This window comes from Bos indicus, chromosome 9, assembly GCF_029378745.1.
Source record: "Bos indicus isolate NIAB-ARS_2022 breed Sahiwal x Tharparkar chromosome 9, NIAB-ARS_B.indTharparkar_mat_pri_1.0, whole genome shotgun sequence".
Classification (NCBI taxonomy): Eukaryota; Metazoa; Chordata; class Mammalia; order Artiodactyla; family Bovidae; genus Bos; species Bos indicus.
Genome location: NC_091768.1, coordinates 77,334,273 through 77,349,365, shown reverse-complemented (window position 1 = coordinate 77,349,365; position 15,093 = coordinate 77,334,273).

The window sequence follows — 15,093 nt, the reverse complement described above, 5'->3', positions numbered from 1 at the left end:
TCACAGCTTAAAACAGAGAACAGTGTCTTCTTAACTAAACATGGTCATCACTAAACACATGTCAGAGCAACTGCTGGTTATTTAAGGAGTAAATTAATATAGATAGTATTGAAGAGAAGATGAAATTGTAAAAACAATGTCAAACTTAGGGGCCTTCTTAAATGCCACAAGGACTAAAAATCGGCAAATCCCTGAATGGATATCCTTTCAGCTACCCTCTGGGATTTTGCTCGCTTCTTGGCATTATTCCCTAGACACCCAGCAATCAAAGTTTGGGGACCCTTTGGCTGTTATTGCAAGAGATCTGATATCACCCTGATGCTGGGAGGGATTGGGGGCAGGAGGAGAAGGGGACGACAGAGGATGAGATGGCTGGATGGCATCACCGACTCGATGGACATGAGTCTGAGTGAACTCCGGGAGTTGGTGATAGACAGGGAGGCCTGGAGTGCTGCGACTCATGGGGTCGCAAAGAGTCGGACACAACTGAGCAACTGAACTGAACTGAACTGAACTGATGTAACTACAAAACTTTAAATTTAGCAAAAATTGATAGTATACATCTCTTGCCATATATACTACCATCCCTCAAAACAATGTAATGCTCTGATTCACAATTTATAAACTTATTTAATAGCATTAATGAGTAAATATATAGTTTTATGAATTCTCTTAATCAATGTTTCATAAATGTACAACTATTAAATATTTTATGGTAAGAAAATATTCCCATACACAAAATTTGGACCTTTTCATTCCTCCTTATCTCATACACTATGTGTCTTTTTCAACCTGAAGGCATCAGAGACACTAGAATCCCCTTAAGGCTAAAGATAATATCTTACTTTTATATGTATTCCTACAGCACCTTTTATACAACAGAAAAAAAGAAAAAAAAAATCCTTTTACAAAGATTTATTGCATACTTGGTAGGTGCCAGACTCTGTACTGGGTGCTAAGAATGTAATACTGACTAAATATATAATTTTTTTACCCTCACATAACTTACAATCTAGTAGAAGAGACAAGCCATAAGAAAAAAAAAATCTATCATTTATACTTTTGATAAACGATGTGGGGAAAATAAAGGGTATGATAAGTGATTATTTTCTGGGAAGTTGTTTCAGATTGGGTGGGCAAGAGGAGAGAGGGAGCTGCCAGGAAAAAAAAGGCAGAGTTCAAGCTGAGATAGAAAGGATGAGTAGGAGTTGGCCAACAACACTGATGGCTGGAAAAGGAAGGACTCCTCAGTGTTAACACTGGCAAATGGACAGAACCATTTGCATTTGGAATGCAATTCAAAGATAAATTTGATTGAAAACTAGACATGCAAATTTTAAAAAATTTGTTTACTTCAGAAACAATTTAATAAAACAAATTTTTGGTTCACTAGTGAAATATTCATTCCAGTCAAGGAGCAACTGTCATGGTAAGTGTTACAAGTACAGGGCGAACAAGATGGTGTTAGTCCTCTTAGAGCTTACAGTTCAGCCAGGAGAGACCAACAGACAATGATACAAAAAGGGGCAAGTGCTGGGAAGGGGCTGGTACGGGGAGATAAGACAGTGGCCCCAAAAGGGGCCATGAAATTCAAAGGGGCCTCCTGACAGGAAATAGCATATGACTGCAGATGTGCTTTAGTTGCAGATGTAGCTACTGTCACAGTAGCAGGCTGAGCACAAAGTTCAGGGTCCCTCGTGGGAAAGGATTAGCCTGCCCGCAAAGTTCGGAATGCCTGAAAAGAGGCCTTGACCCCGGAGAGGAGCCTTGAAAGAAGACAGAAAATATGAGGGGATATTCATAACATATCTATAACACATGAACATTTGAAGGGGCTGAACAAAGGAACTTGAAACCTTGAAGTTTGTTTTTTTTTAAGAAGTAAAATAAACTAAATTATATTTAAAATTAAATTAATTCATCAAAAATAATTCCACCCTAAAAACAAATCAAAAAAAATAAAACTAAGTATTATTTCACTAAATTATTTACAAATCACTGTTTTTCTCAACTCAGTAACATTTTTTTTTTTTTTTGGCACTTACCTACTGTTTATGTTTCAATTAAACTTCTTTAATTTAGGAGATCTCATTTGCCAGATCACAAGAGAGCCAGTTTTATGTGTGGACTTTATCACATGTACCCCATACATTTCAAAAATAATATGAATACTAATAATGAAAACCACACTATCTGGGCATTTCCTGAGTGTTGTGACTTTGATAGTAGACTTTTTACAATGGCTTGGCATCTCAGATGGCATTCATTTTGGGGTTTTGTTTGTTATCTCTTCAGACACAACCCTCCATACCTGCTCTTCCTTAAATCAGCTAAACTGTTGAATGGCAAAACCTCTCTGCTTTGGGCAACTACAACATTGTAATATAATCTTTCTGTTGTTCCCAATAAAAGCCCGTCATTGGACTTCTCAGCCTGTCTACATGTGCAGTCTTTAAGTGTGGATTCCACACACTTATGAGTAAGAGAGAAATGAGTAAAGAAAAAAAATATACTGGATGGAGGAAGTGGAAAACCAGGGGAAGGAAACAGAAAGAGCAAAAGAGAACAGTTTACCACAGAAAATGGAGAAAGAGAACTCCAAAGAACTTGAACACCCTCTTTCATGTACATTATCAGGTTCTCTAAAGTCAGGAAAAAGGAAGAGAGTTCCAGAAAAACATCTATTTCTGCTTTATTGACTATGCCAAAGACTATGACTCTGTGGATCACAATAAACTGTGGAAAATTCTGAAAGAGATGGGAATACCACACCACTTGACCTGCCTCTTGAGAAATCTGTATGCAGGTCAGAAACAACAGTTAGAACTGGACATGGAACAACAGACTGGTTCCAAATAGGAAAAGGAGTACCTCAAGGTTGTATATTGTCACCCTGCTTATTTAACTTATATCAGAGTACATCATGAGAAACGCTGGGCTAGAAGAAGCACAAGCTGGAATCAAGATTGCCGGGAGAAATATCAATAATCTCAGATATGCAGATGACACCGCCCTTATGGCAGAAAGTGAAGAGGAACTAAAAAGCCTCTTGATGAAAGTGAAAGAGAGTGAAAAAGTTGGCTTAAAACTCAACATTCAGAAAACGAAGATCATGGCATCTGGTCCCATCACTTCATGGGAAATAGATGGGGAAACAGTGGAAACAGTGTCAGATTTTATTTTTCTGGGCTCCCAAATCACTGCAGATGGTGATTGCAGCCATGAAATTAAAAGACGCTTACTCCTTGGAAGGAAAGTTATGACCAACCTAGATAGCATATCGAAAAACAGAGACATTACTTTGCCAACAAAGGTCTGTCTAGTCAAGGCTATGGTTTTTCCAGTGGTCATGTATAGATGTGAGAGTTGGACTGTGAAGAAAGCTGAGTGCCGAAGAATTGATGTTTTTGAACTGTGGTGTTGGAGAAGACTCTTGAGAGTCCCTTGAACTGCAAGGAGATCCAACCAGTCCATTCTAAAGGAGATCAGCCCTGGGTGTTCTTTGGAAGGAATGATGCTAAAGCTGAAACTCCAGTACTTTGGCCACCTCATGCGAAGAGTTGACTCATTGGAAAAGACTCTGATGCTGGGAGGGATTGGGGGCAGGAGGAGAAGGGGACAACAGAGGATGAGATGGCTGGATGGCATCACCGACTCAATGGATGTGAGTCTGAGTGAACTCCGGGAGTTGGTGATAGACAGGGAGGCCTGGCGTGCTGCGATTCATGTGGTCACAAAGAGTCGGACACGACCGAGTGACTGAACTGAACTGAAAGTCAAGAAAGTCTTAGCAGCTGTTTTCTTACCATTTTTACCACATTTTATAATGATCAGGCAATCCCAGAAATCTAAATGTCTTGCATTTTTTAGTAACTCAGTTCAGTTCTAGTCTTAGCTCTAAATACGCTTGTGGACTCAATACCTACTCCGTGGTAGACTTGCACTAGAAGCAAGCCTTTCTCAAGCACACCATAGGCTGTACCATGATTCACGACCATCCACGGTAAGAACAAGGGATACACGTTGTGCACTCTGTATGCAGAGTAAGTGCCAGAGAAATGAATTCTGATGCCTAAGTGCAAACAAGGGCAATGCCAAGACCAAGTGCCATGCCTTCCCCTGTGGATTCCACCTGCCTCCCTCACTGAATCATAACGGGTTATTAGTTTAAATAAAGCCATCCTTTAGGTTTCCCTGGTGATTCAAATGGTAAAGAATCTGCCTGCAAAGCAGGAAACCAGGGGTCAGTCCCTGGGTCGGGATGATCCCCTGGAGAAGGGAATGGCAACCCACTCCAGTATTACTGCCTGGAGAAATCCATGGACAGAGAAGCCTGGCAGGCTATAGTTCATGGGGTCACAAAGAGTCAGACATGACTGAGCAACACCTTAGCCATAAAATAAACAAAAGAGGATTCTTTTGTGATGGCTATAATTTTTTTCCTTAGAAAAAAAATCACCCTTTGGTGGAGGTACCTGTTTACCCTAAATTTAATACAGTATAGTAAATATTTATAATATCTCCCTAAGCTTCCTTCTGCTAATAGTGAAACACTGAACCACACATGTGCATTGCATGGTAGAACTATCCGCCCCCACTGGGTGTTACCTAATACTTATGTGAAAAACAATTTTTATTTGGATTCATGCTTCACTTCATGCTTTCAAGAGATCTGTATCTGAGAAGGCAGGGAATTGATTTCCAGAAATTGCTGCACATGCAAGATTTCGGCACTATGTTTACCTCTGGTAAAGCAACTCAACTTCTGTATTTCAAATGTGGTCTCCTGGTCTCTCTCAGATGTTCTTGGGGACCCAGAGCAATACATGAGCTTCTGCTACTGCTCACAGGGCACAGCAGTGGCTTTCAGATGGAGTCATTCAGCTAAACCCAAGTATAACAACAGAAAGCAGAGGGGCTTCTTTCCAGCTGGTGTTCAATTGTGCAAGGTATCATCAAGTCCTTTTCCCAAGGCCGGCATCTTCCCTTCTATTCAGTAAATCCCTCCACAGAATCTGAAAACCTCAGGTTTAAATGTTGCATGATAAGCCAAGTGCAGCACAGCTAAGGTTCCATGCTCCTAACACAAGGGACCCGGGTTTGATCCTGATCAGGAAACTAGATCCCATGTGCCGCAACTAAGACTCGAGGCAGCCAAATAATTTTTTTTTTTTTTTAAGGATAAGATGGTATATTAAAAAAAGACAGTAACACAAAGGGTGGGGCATGAAATCTTATCAGAGCTCTCTGTCAACTTCAGATCCCCTCCCATGAGACTTTAGACCTCCTTGAAGCATTAACCCTGAAAGTGACTTGAACTGTAAAGATCTGGAATCCAGTCTCCTGGATCCCTCTCTGGGATGTCACCCAGAGCCCAACTTATGTTAAATTCCACGGTGGGTCAGAGAGGGCAGTAATACAGATAGAAACTCACCTCAGGAAGATCCAGGGTTCCTCCAATGTCTGACATGTTCAGCCAGCCCTGACCCTGAGTTCACAACAGCCACCATCCCTCTTCATCCTAACATCATGCACGTGCTTAAACACGACAAAAACAATCTCCTACAGCCCATAACAGTCTCTTACACAGTCAGCATAGTTCAGCAATTTAAATACTAATGTGCCTCAAGTACCTATTTTCTAATCCAACAACTCACTTGACTTTCATGCCTTAAAGGCATGTCATAAACAAAATTTTTCTAATCTTAAAGGAATGCAACCCATCCTCATTATTCAATGAATATTCATTATTCATTCATTTGCCTGCTCGTTATAAATTATCTGTAATCCTCAAATCAATACACACGATGTTCCCTGATCATTCACAGATGTGTGACGAATGGAGAAGAACATGAAGGGTTGGACCCCACATTCCCAGTGAGGGGGATCGAGGCAGTGCTCGGCCTTCTGGTTGAGGGTCTCCTGGCTCAGACGGTAAAGCATCTGCCTACAATGTGGGAGACCCGAGTTCAATCCCTGGGTCTGGAAGGTCTCCTGGAGAAGGAAATGGTAACCCACTCCAGTATTCTTGCCTGGGGAATCCCATGGACCAAGAAGCCTGGTGAGCTATAGGCCATGAGGTTGCAAAGAGTCGGACATGACTGAGCGACTTCACTTCACAGTACACAAGTACTCTTTGTGCAGTCTGTTTAGAGCCACCTTTTCCACATTTTTGTGTGTTTTATTGGGGATTTCACTTTCCAAATGAAGACCACTGAAGGGCTGCCTAGTGTCCCTAAGCATAAGAGGACAGAGACGTGCTGACAGAGAAAAGAGCTATGTCAGGTACACCCTGTTCAGGCACGAGTTCTACTGTTATTGGCTTCGAGATCAATGTTAGTGAACTAACAATATATGTTGAACAAGGTGTCTGTGACGGTTAATTTTATGTGTCAATTTTACTGCTCCTTGGGGTGCCTAGATTAAACATCATTTGGGAGTGTGTCTGTGAGGTGTTTTCTGATGCAATTTGCGTTTGAATCAGTCAAGTTGATTGCCTTCCCCAGTGTGGGCAGGCATCACCCGCTCCTTTGAGGACCTACATAGGGCAAAAGGTAGAAGGAGGAGGGATTTGTCACTTGTTCCTCCTGCCTGCCTTGAGCTAGGACTTCTACTCCTGGGCTGGGATTTACACCATCAGTTCCCCAGGTTCTCAGGCTTTTGGACTCAGACTGGAATTACACCACCAACTTTCCTGAATTTTCAGCTTGCTTATGGCAATTCATGAATCAGCCTCTATAATTATATGAGCTAATTCCTTGTAATAAATTTATACATATATATATATTTACTATATTAGTATATATATTGTATATGAACTTTCCAGGTGGCACTACTGGTAAAGAACACGCCTGCCAATGCAGGGGACATAAGAGACAAGGATTCAGTTCTTGGGATGGGAAGATACCTTGGAGGAGGAAGGTATTAATGTATTAATAAAATTTTAAGGTATTAATTAAATTTTCATTTAATGGAAATGGAAGATACCTTGGAGGAGGATTCTCCAGTATTCTTCCCTGGAGATTCCCATGGACAAAAGAACCTGGTGGGCTACAGTCCACAGGGTCGCAAAAAGTCAGGCATGACTGAGGCAACTTATTACACATATATTCCATATACATAATATATAGTATGCGTGCACACTCAGTCACTCAGTCATGTCCAATTCTTAGCGATTCCATGGACTATAGCCCACCAGGCTCCTCTGTCCATGGGAGATTCTCCAGGCAAGTATACTAGAGTGGGTTGCTGTGCTTTCCTCCAGGGGATCGTCCCAACTCAGGGATAGAACCCACCTCTCCCATATCTCCTGCATTGGAGGTTGACTCTTTACCCACTGAGCCACCTGGGAAGCACAATATATAGTGTGTGTGTGTGTGTGTGTGTATATATATATATATATATATATATATACATACACTCTGAGCAACACAGTGTCTTTAAATAGAAACACACCTGTAACAAGGATATGTATTAAACAGCTAATGAAAATGTCATGATCAAAAGCTCACATGAACATAACCCTGTATTTCCCCTAACTCAGTGTTTGCAGCAACTTCATAGAACAGAACTGTGGTTAATAAGAAAAATGACTGCCGCCATTCTCTTGTTGTGTGGGTGCATGACTGCTCAGTTGCTTCAGTTGTGGCCGACTCTGTCTGATTCTGTGGACTATAGCCTGCCAGGCTCCTCTGTCCATGGAATTCTCCAAGCAAGAACACTGGAGTGGGTTGCCATGCCCTCTTTCAGGGGATCTTCCTTACCCAGGAATCAAAAAAGCTAGAGATTTCTAGAAAAACATCTACTTCTGCTTCACTGACTACGCTAAAGTCTGACTGTGTAGACCACAACAAACTGTGGAAAATTCTTAAAGAGATGGGAATATCAGACTACCTTACCTACCTCCTGAAAAATCTGTATGCAGGTCAAGAAGCAACAGTTAGAACTGGACATGGAACAACAGACTGGTTCAAAATTGGGAAAGGAATACATCAAGGCTATGTAAGGCTGCCACCCTGCTTATTTAACTTCTGTGCAGAGTACATCATTCTAAAGCTGGGTTGGATGAAGCACAAGCTGGCATAAGGATTGCAGGGAGAAATACAATAACCTCAGATACACAAATAACACCACCCTTATGGCAGAAAGTGAAGAGGAAATAAAGAGCCTCTTGATGAAGGTGAAAAAGGAGAATGAAAAAGCTGGATTAAAACTCAACTTTCAAAAAACGAAGATCTTGGCATCCAGTCCCACCACTTCATGGCAAGTAGATGGGAAACAATGGAAATGGTGAGAGACTTTATTTTCTTGGGCTCCAAAAATCACTGCAGATGGTGACTGCAGCCACAGAAATAAAAGATGATTGCTCCTTGGAAGAAAAGTAATGGCAAACCTGGATGGCATATTAAAAAACAGAGACATTACTTTGCCAACAAAGGTCCATCTAGTCAAAGCTACGGTTTTTCCAGTGTTCATGTATGGACGTGAGAGCAGGACAGTAAAAAAAAACTGAGCACCGAAAAACTGATGCCTTTGAACTGTGGTGCTGGAGAAGACTCTTGAGAGTCACTTGGACAACAAGGAGATCAAACCAATCAACCTTAAAGGAAATCAACCCTGAATATTCATTTGAAGGATTGATGCTGAAGCTGAACCTCCAATACTTTGGTCACCTGATGCAAAGAGCTGACTCATTGGAAAAGACACTGATGCTGGAAAAGATAGAAGGCAGGAGGAGAGGGGGACGACAGAGCCAACTCAATGGACATGAGTTTGAGCAAGCTCCAGGAGATGGTAAAGGACAGAGAAGCCTGGCATGCTGCAGTCCATGGGGTCACAAAGAGTTGGGCACAACTGAGCTACTGAACAACAATAACAACAGGGATCGAACCCATATCTCCTACCTCTCTGCATTGACAGGTGGGTTCTTTACCGGTGAGGCATGTCCTCATCATCTAACACCAAAAAGATCACCATGAGCTCCTAATTTGTCTTTTTACTTTCATCTTTCCCCTCCTGGTTACCCCTCCTCCACTGCCCATGTGAACTGACTGCGGGAACCTCTCCTGATTAACACTCTGTCCTCTGAGATCACACTGTGCCTGCAGCCACACCTCATCTCCAGATTCCAAGGAAGCACTTGAAGTTCCTGTGATAACAAACTGTTGGAGGTCTCTGCATTGTTAGGCTCTCTTTTCCATATGTTGACCTCTCTGCCTGGGACATCTTTCCTTACCTTTTTAAGTCAATGACACCTACTCATTTTTTGAGCCACAACTCAAATGGCACCTCCATCTAAAGTGTTCTCTGATCCAAAGACAGGAAGAGACTGGAGCTCCTTGCTCAGGGTAGCTTCTGCATTTGTTGACTGAGCGACTTCACTTTCACTTTTCACTTTCACACATTGAAGAAGGAAATGGCAACCCACTCCAGTATTCTTGCCTGGAGAATCCCAGGGATGGTGGAGGCTGGTGGGCTGCCATCTATGGGGTCGCATAGAGTCAGACACGACTGAAGTGACTTAGCAGCAGCAGCAGCAGCATGCTAAAGGCCTTGATAATATTCAGTGGTAATTGTTTATATTTTCCTATCTCTTTGCCCTACTAGACTTTGAAAACAGGAACTGTCTTTTCATGTGTGATCTGCAGGAAGTTGCCTATACTACTCAGAATATAATATTCAGTAAGGAATGATGAAAAATAAGTAAGTGAATGAATAAATGATCTCACTCTGACTGACTTACTCTCCTTAATCTTATGTGACTCTCATCCTGGTCTCATTCTCTACCTGCTTAAAGTAATTATAATTTGATAATTAGCCATTGAAAGAAGGGCAGAAGTTTCCAGGCAAAACCGTAACTGCCAGGTGTTGGCTATTTTAAAGCTTATGGTTGAAACCAGAAAAATACCAGGCCTCCTGCCTAACCTTTGCTTTGACCAGGAAACTCCCTCCCTCTTTTCTCTATTATCTACAATGTATCTTTGCTTGAAGGTCTAAACTTTTTCTTCTCTAAAAAGCCTTCCCAGCTACCCTCCCATCTGCTCCCAACCTCTGATTAACTTATCTTCTTTTTCTCCCTGAGAAGTTCTTAGTACATGTGATCCAGCACTTTCAATTCTCCTTCTAGTTCTGCTGACCTTTCTCTAGACCTGTCTCCTGAGCAGAGACAGGAGATTCTTGAGAGCAGTATCAACACACAGGAGATGTGAAACAGATATTTGCTAAGAAGTTCCATTCAGTCACTCAGTTGTGTTCAACTCTGTGCGACCCCATGGACTGCAGCATGCCAGGCTTCCATGTCCAACATCAACTCCAGGAGCTTACTCTAACTCATGTCCATCGAGTTGGTGATGCTATCCAACCAACTCATCCTCTGTCATCCCCTTCTCCCCCTGCCTTCAATCTTTCCCAGCATCAGGGTCTTTACCGATGAGTCAGTTCTTCACATCAGGTGGCCAAAGTATTGGAGGTTCAGCTTCAGCATCAGTCCTTCCAATGAACATTCAGGACTGATTTCCTTTAGGATGGACTGATTGGATCTGTTTGCACTCCAAGGAACTCTCAAGAGTCTTCTTCAACACCACAGTTAAATAGCATCAATTCTTCGTTGCTCAGTTTTCCTTACAGTCCAATACTCACATCCATACATGACTACTGGAAAAACCATAGCTTTGACTAGACAGATCTTTGTTGGCAAAGTAATGTCTCTGCTTTTGAATATGATGTCTAGGTTGGTCATAGCTTTTCTTCCAAGGACCAAGTGTCTTTTAATTTCATGGCTGCTGTCACCACCTGCAGTAATTCTGGAGGCCAAAAAATTAAAGTCTCTCCCTGCTTCCATTGTTTCCCCATCTATGTGCCATGAAATGATGGGACCAGATACCATGACCCTAGTTTTCTCAATGTTGAGTTTTCAGCCAACTTTTTCACTCTCCTCTTTCACTTTCACCAAGAGGCTCTTTAGTTAATCGCTTTCTACCGTAAGTGTCGTGTCATCTGCATATCTGAGGTTATTGATATTTCTCCCAGCAATCTTGATTCCAGCTTGTGCTTCATCCAGCCTAGCATTTCTCATGAGGTACTCTGCATATAACGTAAATAAGCAGGGTGACAATATACAGCCTTGATTTACTCCTTTTCCTTCTTGGAACCAGTCTGTTTTTCCATGTCCAGTTCTGTTACTTGTTGACCTGCATATAAATTTCTTAAGAGGCAGGTCAGGTGGTCTGGTATTCCCATCTCTTTCAGGATTTTCCACACTTTATTGTGATCCACACAGTCAAAGGCTTCGGCATAGTCAATAAAGCAGAAATAGATGTTTTTCTGGAACTCTCTTGCTTTTTCGATGATCCAGTGGATGTTGGCAATTTGATCTCTGGTTCCTCTGCCTTTTCTAAAACCAGCTTGAACATCTGGAAGTTCATGGCTTACATACTGTTGAAGCCTGGCTTGGAGAATTTTGAGCATTACTTTGCTAGTGTGGGATGAGTACAATTGTGGTGGCAGTTTGAGCATTCTTTGGCATTGCCTTTCTTTGGGATTGGAATGAAAACTGACCTTTTCCAGTCCTGTGGCCACTGCTGAGTTTTCCAATTTTGCTGGCATATTGAGTGAAGTACTTTAACAGCATCATCTTTTAGGATTTGAACTAGCTCAACTGGGATTCCATCAACTCCACTAGCTTTGATTGTAGTGATGCTTCCTAAGGCCCACTTGATTTCACATTTCAGAATATCTGGCTCTAGGTGAGTGATCACACCATCATGGTTATCTGGGTCATGAAAATCTTTTTTGTACAGTTCTTCTGTGTATTCTTGCCACCTCTTCTTAATATCTTCTGCTTCTGTCAGGTCCATACCATTTCTGTCCTTTATTGAGCCCATCTTTGCATGAAATGTTCCCTTGGTATCTCTGATTTTCTTGAAGAGATCTCTAGTCTTTCTCATTCTATTGTTGACCTCTATTTCTTTGCACTGATCCCTGAGGGAAGCTTTCTTATCTCTCCTTGCTATTCTTTGGAACTCGGCGTTCAAATGGGTATATCTTTCCTTTTCTCCTTTGCCTTTTGCATCTTTTCTTTTCTCAGCTATTTTTAAGGCCTCCTCAGACAACCATTTTGCCTTTTTACATTCCTTTTTCCTGGGGATGGTCTTGATCACTGCCTCCTATACAATATCATGAACCTCCGTCCATAGTGCTTCAAGCACTCTGTCTATCAGATCTAATCCCTTGAATCTATTTATCACTTCCACTGTATAATCATAGGGATTTGATTTAGATCATACCTGAATGGTCTAGTGGTTTTCCTTACTTTTTCAATACAAGTCTGAATTTGGCAATAAGGAGTTCATGATATGAGCCACAGTCAGCTCCCAGTCTTCTTTTTGCTGACTATATAGAGCTTCTTCATTTTTGGCTGAAAAGAATATAATCATTCTGATTTCAGTATCGACCCTCTGGTGATGCCCATGTGTAGAGTCTTCTCTTGTGTTGTTGGAAGAGGGTGTTTGCTATGACCAGTGCGTTCTCTTGGCAAAACTCTGTTAGCCTTTGACCTGTTTCATTCTGTACTCCAAAGCCAAATTTGCCTGCTACTCCAGGTTTCTCTTGACTTCCAACTTTTGCATTCTAGTCCCCTCAAGGAAAAGGACATCTTTTTTGGGTGTTAGTTCTAAAAGGTCTTGTAGGTCTTCATAGAACCATTCAACCTCAGCTTCTTCAGCATTACTGATTGGGGCATAGACTTGGGATTACTATGATATTGAATGGTTTGCCTTGGAAACAAATGGAGGTCATTCTGTTGTTTTTGAGATTGCATCCAAGTACTGCATTTCAGACTCTTTTGTTGACTGTGATGGCTATTCCATTTCTTCTAAGGGATTCTTGCCCATAATAGTAGATATAATGGTCATATGAGTTATATTAACCCATTCCAGTCCATTTTAGTTTGCTGATTCCTAAAAAGTCAGTGTTCACTCTTGCCATCTCCTGTTTGACCACTTGCAAAGCTGAGTGCCAAAGAATTGATGCTTTTGAACTGTGGTGTTGGAGAAGACTCTTGAGAGTCCCTTGGACTGCAAGGAGATCCAACCAGTCCATCCTAAAGGAGATCAGTCCTGGGTGTTCTTTGGAAGGAATGATGCTAAAGCTGAAACTCCAGGACTTTGGCCACCTCATGAGAAGAGTTGACTCATTGGAAAAGACTCTGATGCTGGGAGGGATTGGGGGCAGGAGGAGAAGGGGACGACAGAGGATGAGATGGCTGAATGGCATCACCGACTCGATGAACGTGAGTTTGAGTGAACTCTTGGAGATGGTGATGGACAGGGAGGCCTGGCGTGCTGCAATTCATGGGGCTGCAAAGAGCTGGACACGACTGAGCAACTGAAAACTGAACTGAATTTGCCTTGATTCATGGAGCTAACATTCCAGGTTCCTATGCAATACTGCTTTTTACAGCATCAGACTTTACTTCCATCAACAGTCACATCCACAACTGGGTGTTGTTTTTGCTTTGGCTCCATCTCTTCATTCTTTCTGGAGTTATTTCTCCACTGATCTCCAGTAACATATTGGGCACCTACCAACCTGGGGAGTTCATCTTTCAGTGTCCTATCTTTTTGCCTTTTCATACTGCTCAGTACGAAAGTGAATCCCAATAATTCTATGAGGTAGGTGTTACAAATAGCATAGGAGCATAGCAATAATGATTGAGACTAATGTTCCAGGATCTAACCACTGGGGCTGTAATCCTGATGTCCCATTCTCTCTGGGAAACCTTAAGTCACTAAATTTCTTTATGCCTCAGCTTCCCCATCTATACAATGAGATTAATGAAAGCACGTATCTATTGCTTAGATCTTTCATCCTTATTAAAAGGGAGAATGCACACCAATCACTAAGCAAATTCCTTAGCACAATCCCTCGCCCACTGTGCATAGTCAATACATTTGCTGTTTAGTTGCTCAATCCTGTCTGACTCTTTTGCAACCCCACAGACTCCTCTGCCCAGTGGATTTTCCAGGCAAGGATATTAGAGTGGTCTGCCATTTTCTTCTCCAGGGGATCTTCCCAACCCAGGGATTGAATCCAGGTCTCCTGAATTGCAGATTCTTTACCATCTGAGCCACAAGGGAAGCCCCTACTTAATGCATAGTTGGCTATTATTCATCTATTTTATGCCATGCCATGCTAAGTTGCTTCAGTAGTGTCCAACTCTGTGACCCTATGGGCTCTAGCCTGCCAGGCTCCTCTGTCCATGGAATTCTCCAGGCAAAAATACTGGTGTGGGATGCCATGCCCTCCTCCAGAGGATCTTCCCAATCCAGGGATCAAACCCCTATCTCTTAAGTCTCCTCCACCGGCAGGCAGGTTTTTTACCACTAGTGCTACCAATCTATTTTGTAGTGATAAGAAAACTGGTGCTAAAGAATAAAATATCCTGTTTTATATAGCAACTTCTCACTAGCTCTGTGATGACCTAGAGGGGTCAGATGGCAGGGTGGTGGGAATGCTGGGAGGAAGGAGGGATGCTCAAGAGGGAGGGAATATATGCATAGTTAGAGTTGATTCACGTTGTTGTATGGAAGAAACCAAAACAACACTGTAAAGTAATTATCCTCCAACTAAAAATAAAAATTAAAAAAAAAAAAACAAATATATTATCCAAGATCACTCAGATAAATTGAGAGGTAGGGCTGAAGTAGCAGAAAGTTAAGAGGGTTTCAAATGGTAAAATGACAAGGCTGAAATGGAGTAACAAAGGTCAGCTGACTCGAAGAGGAGGGTCTCAGACACAGTCCTGTTGGGTCCATACAAAGGGGATGGCTGCACAGACAGAGATCATGGTAGGATGCTGTGATCCTGGTGAGCAAGGCTTGGGGTGAAGGGATGAGCAATACAACACAAGGGAGTGCATTCTAGAATCGGGTTTGAGGGCATGTTGGTTCAGATAAGGCACACAGGGCTAAACAGAGCAAGATGGGCTGGAAAAGAGTTCAGCACAATGAGCAAGTAAGAGCACCCCCAGGTGAGCCCCCTCCCCAGGAGATAAACACTGCCCTGGAGCCTGTGACAAAGGAGTGTCTGGAAATA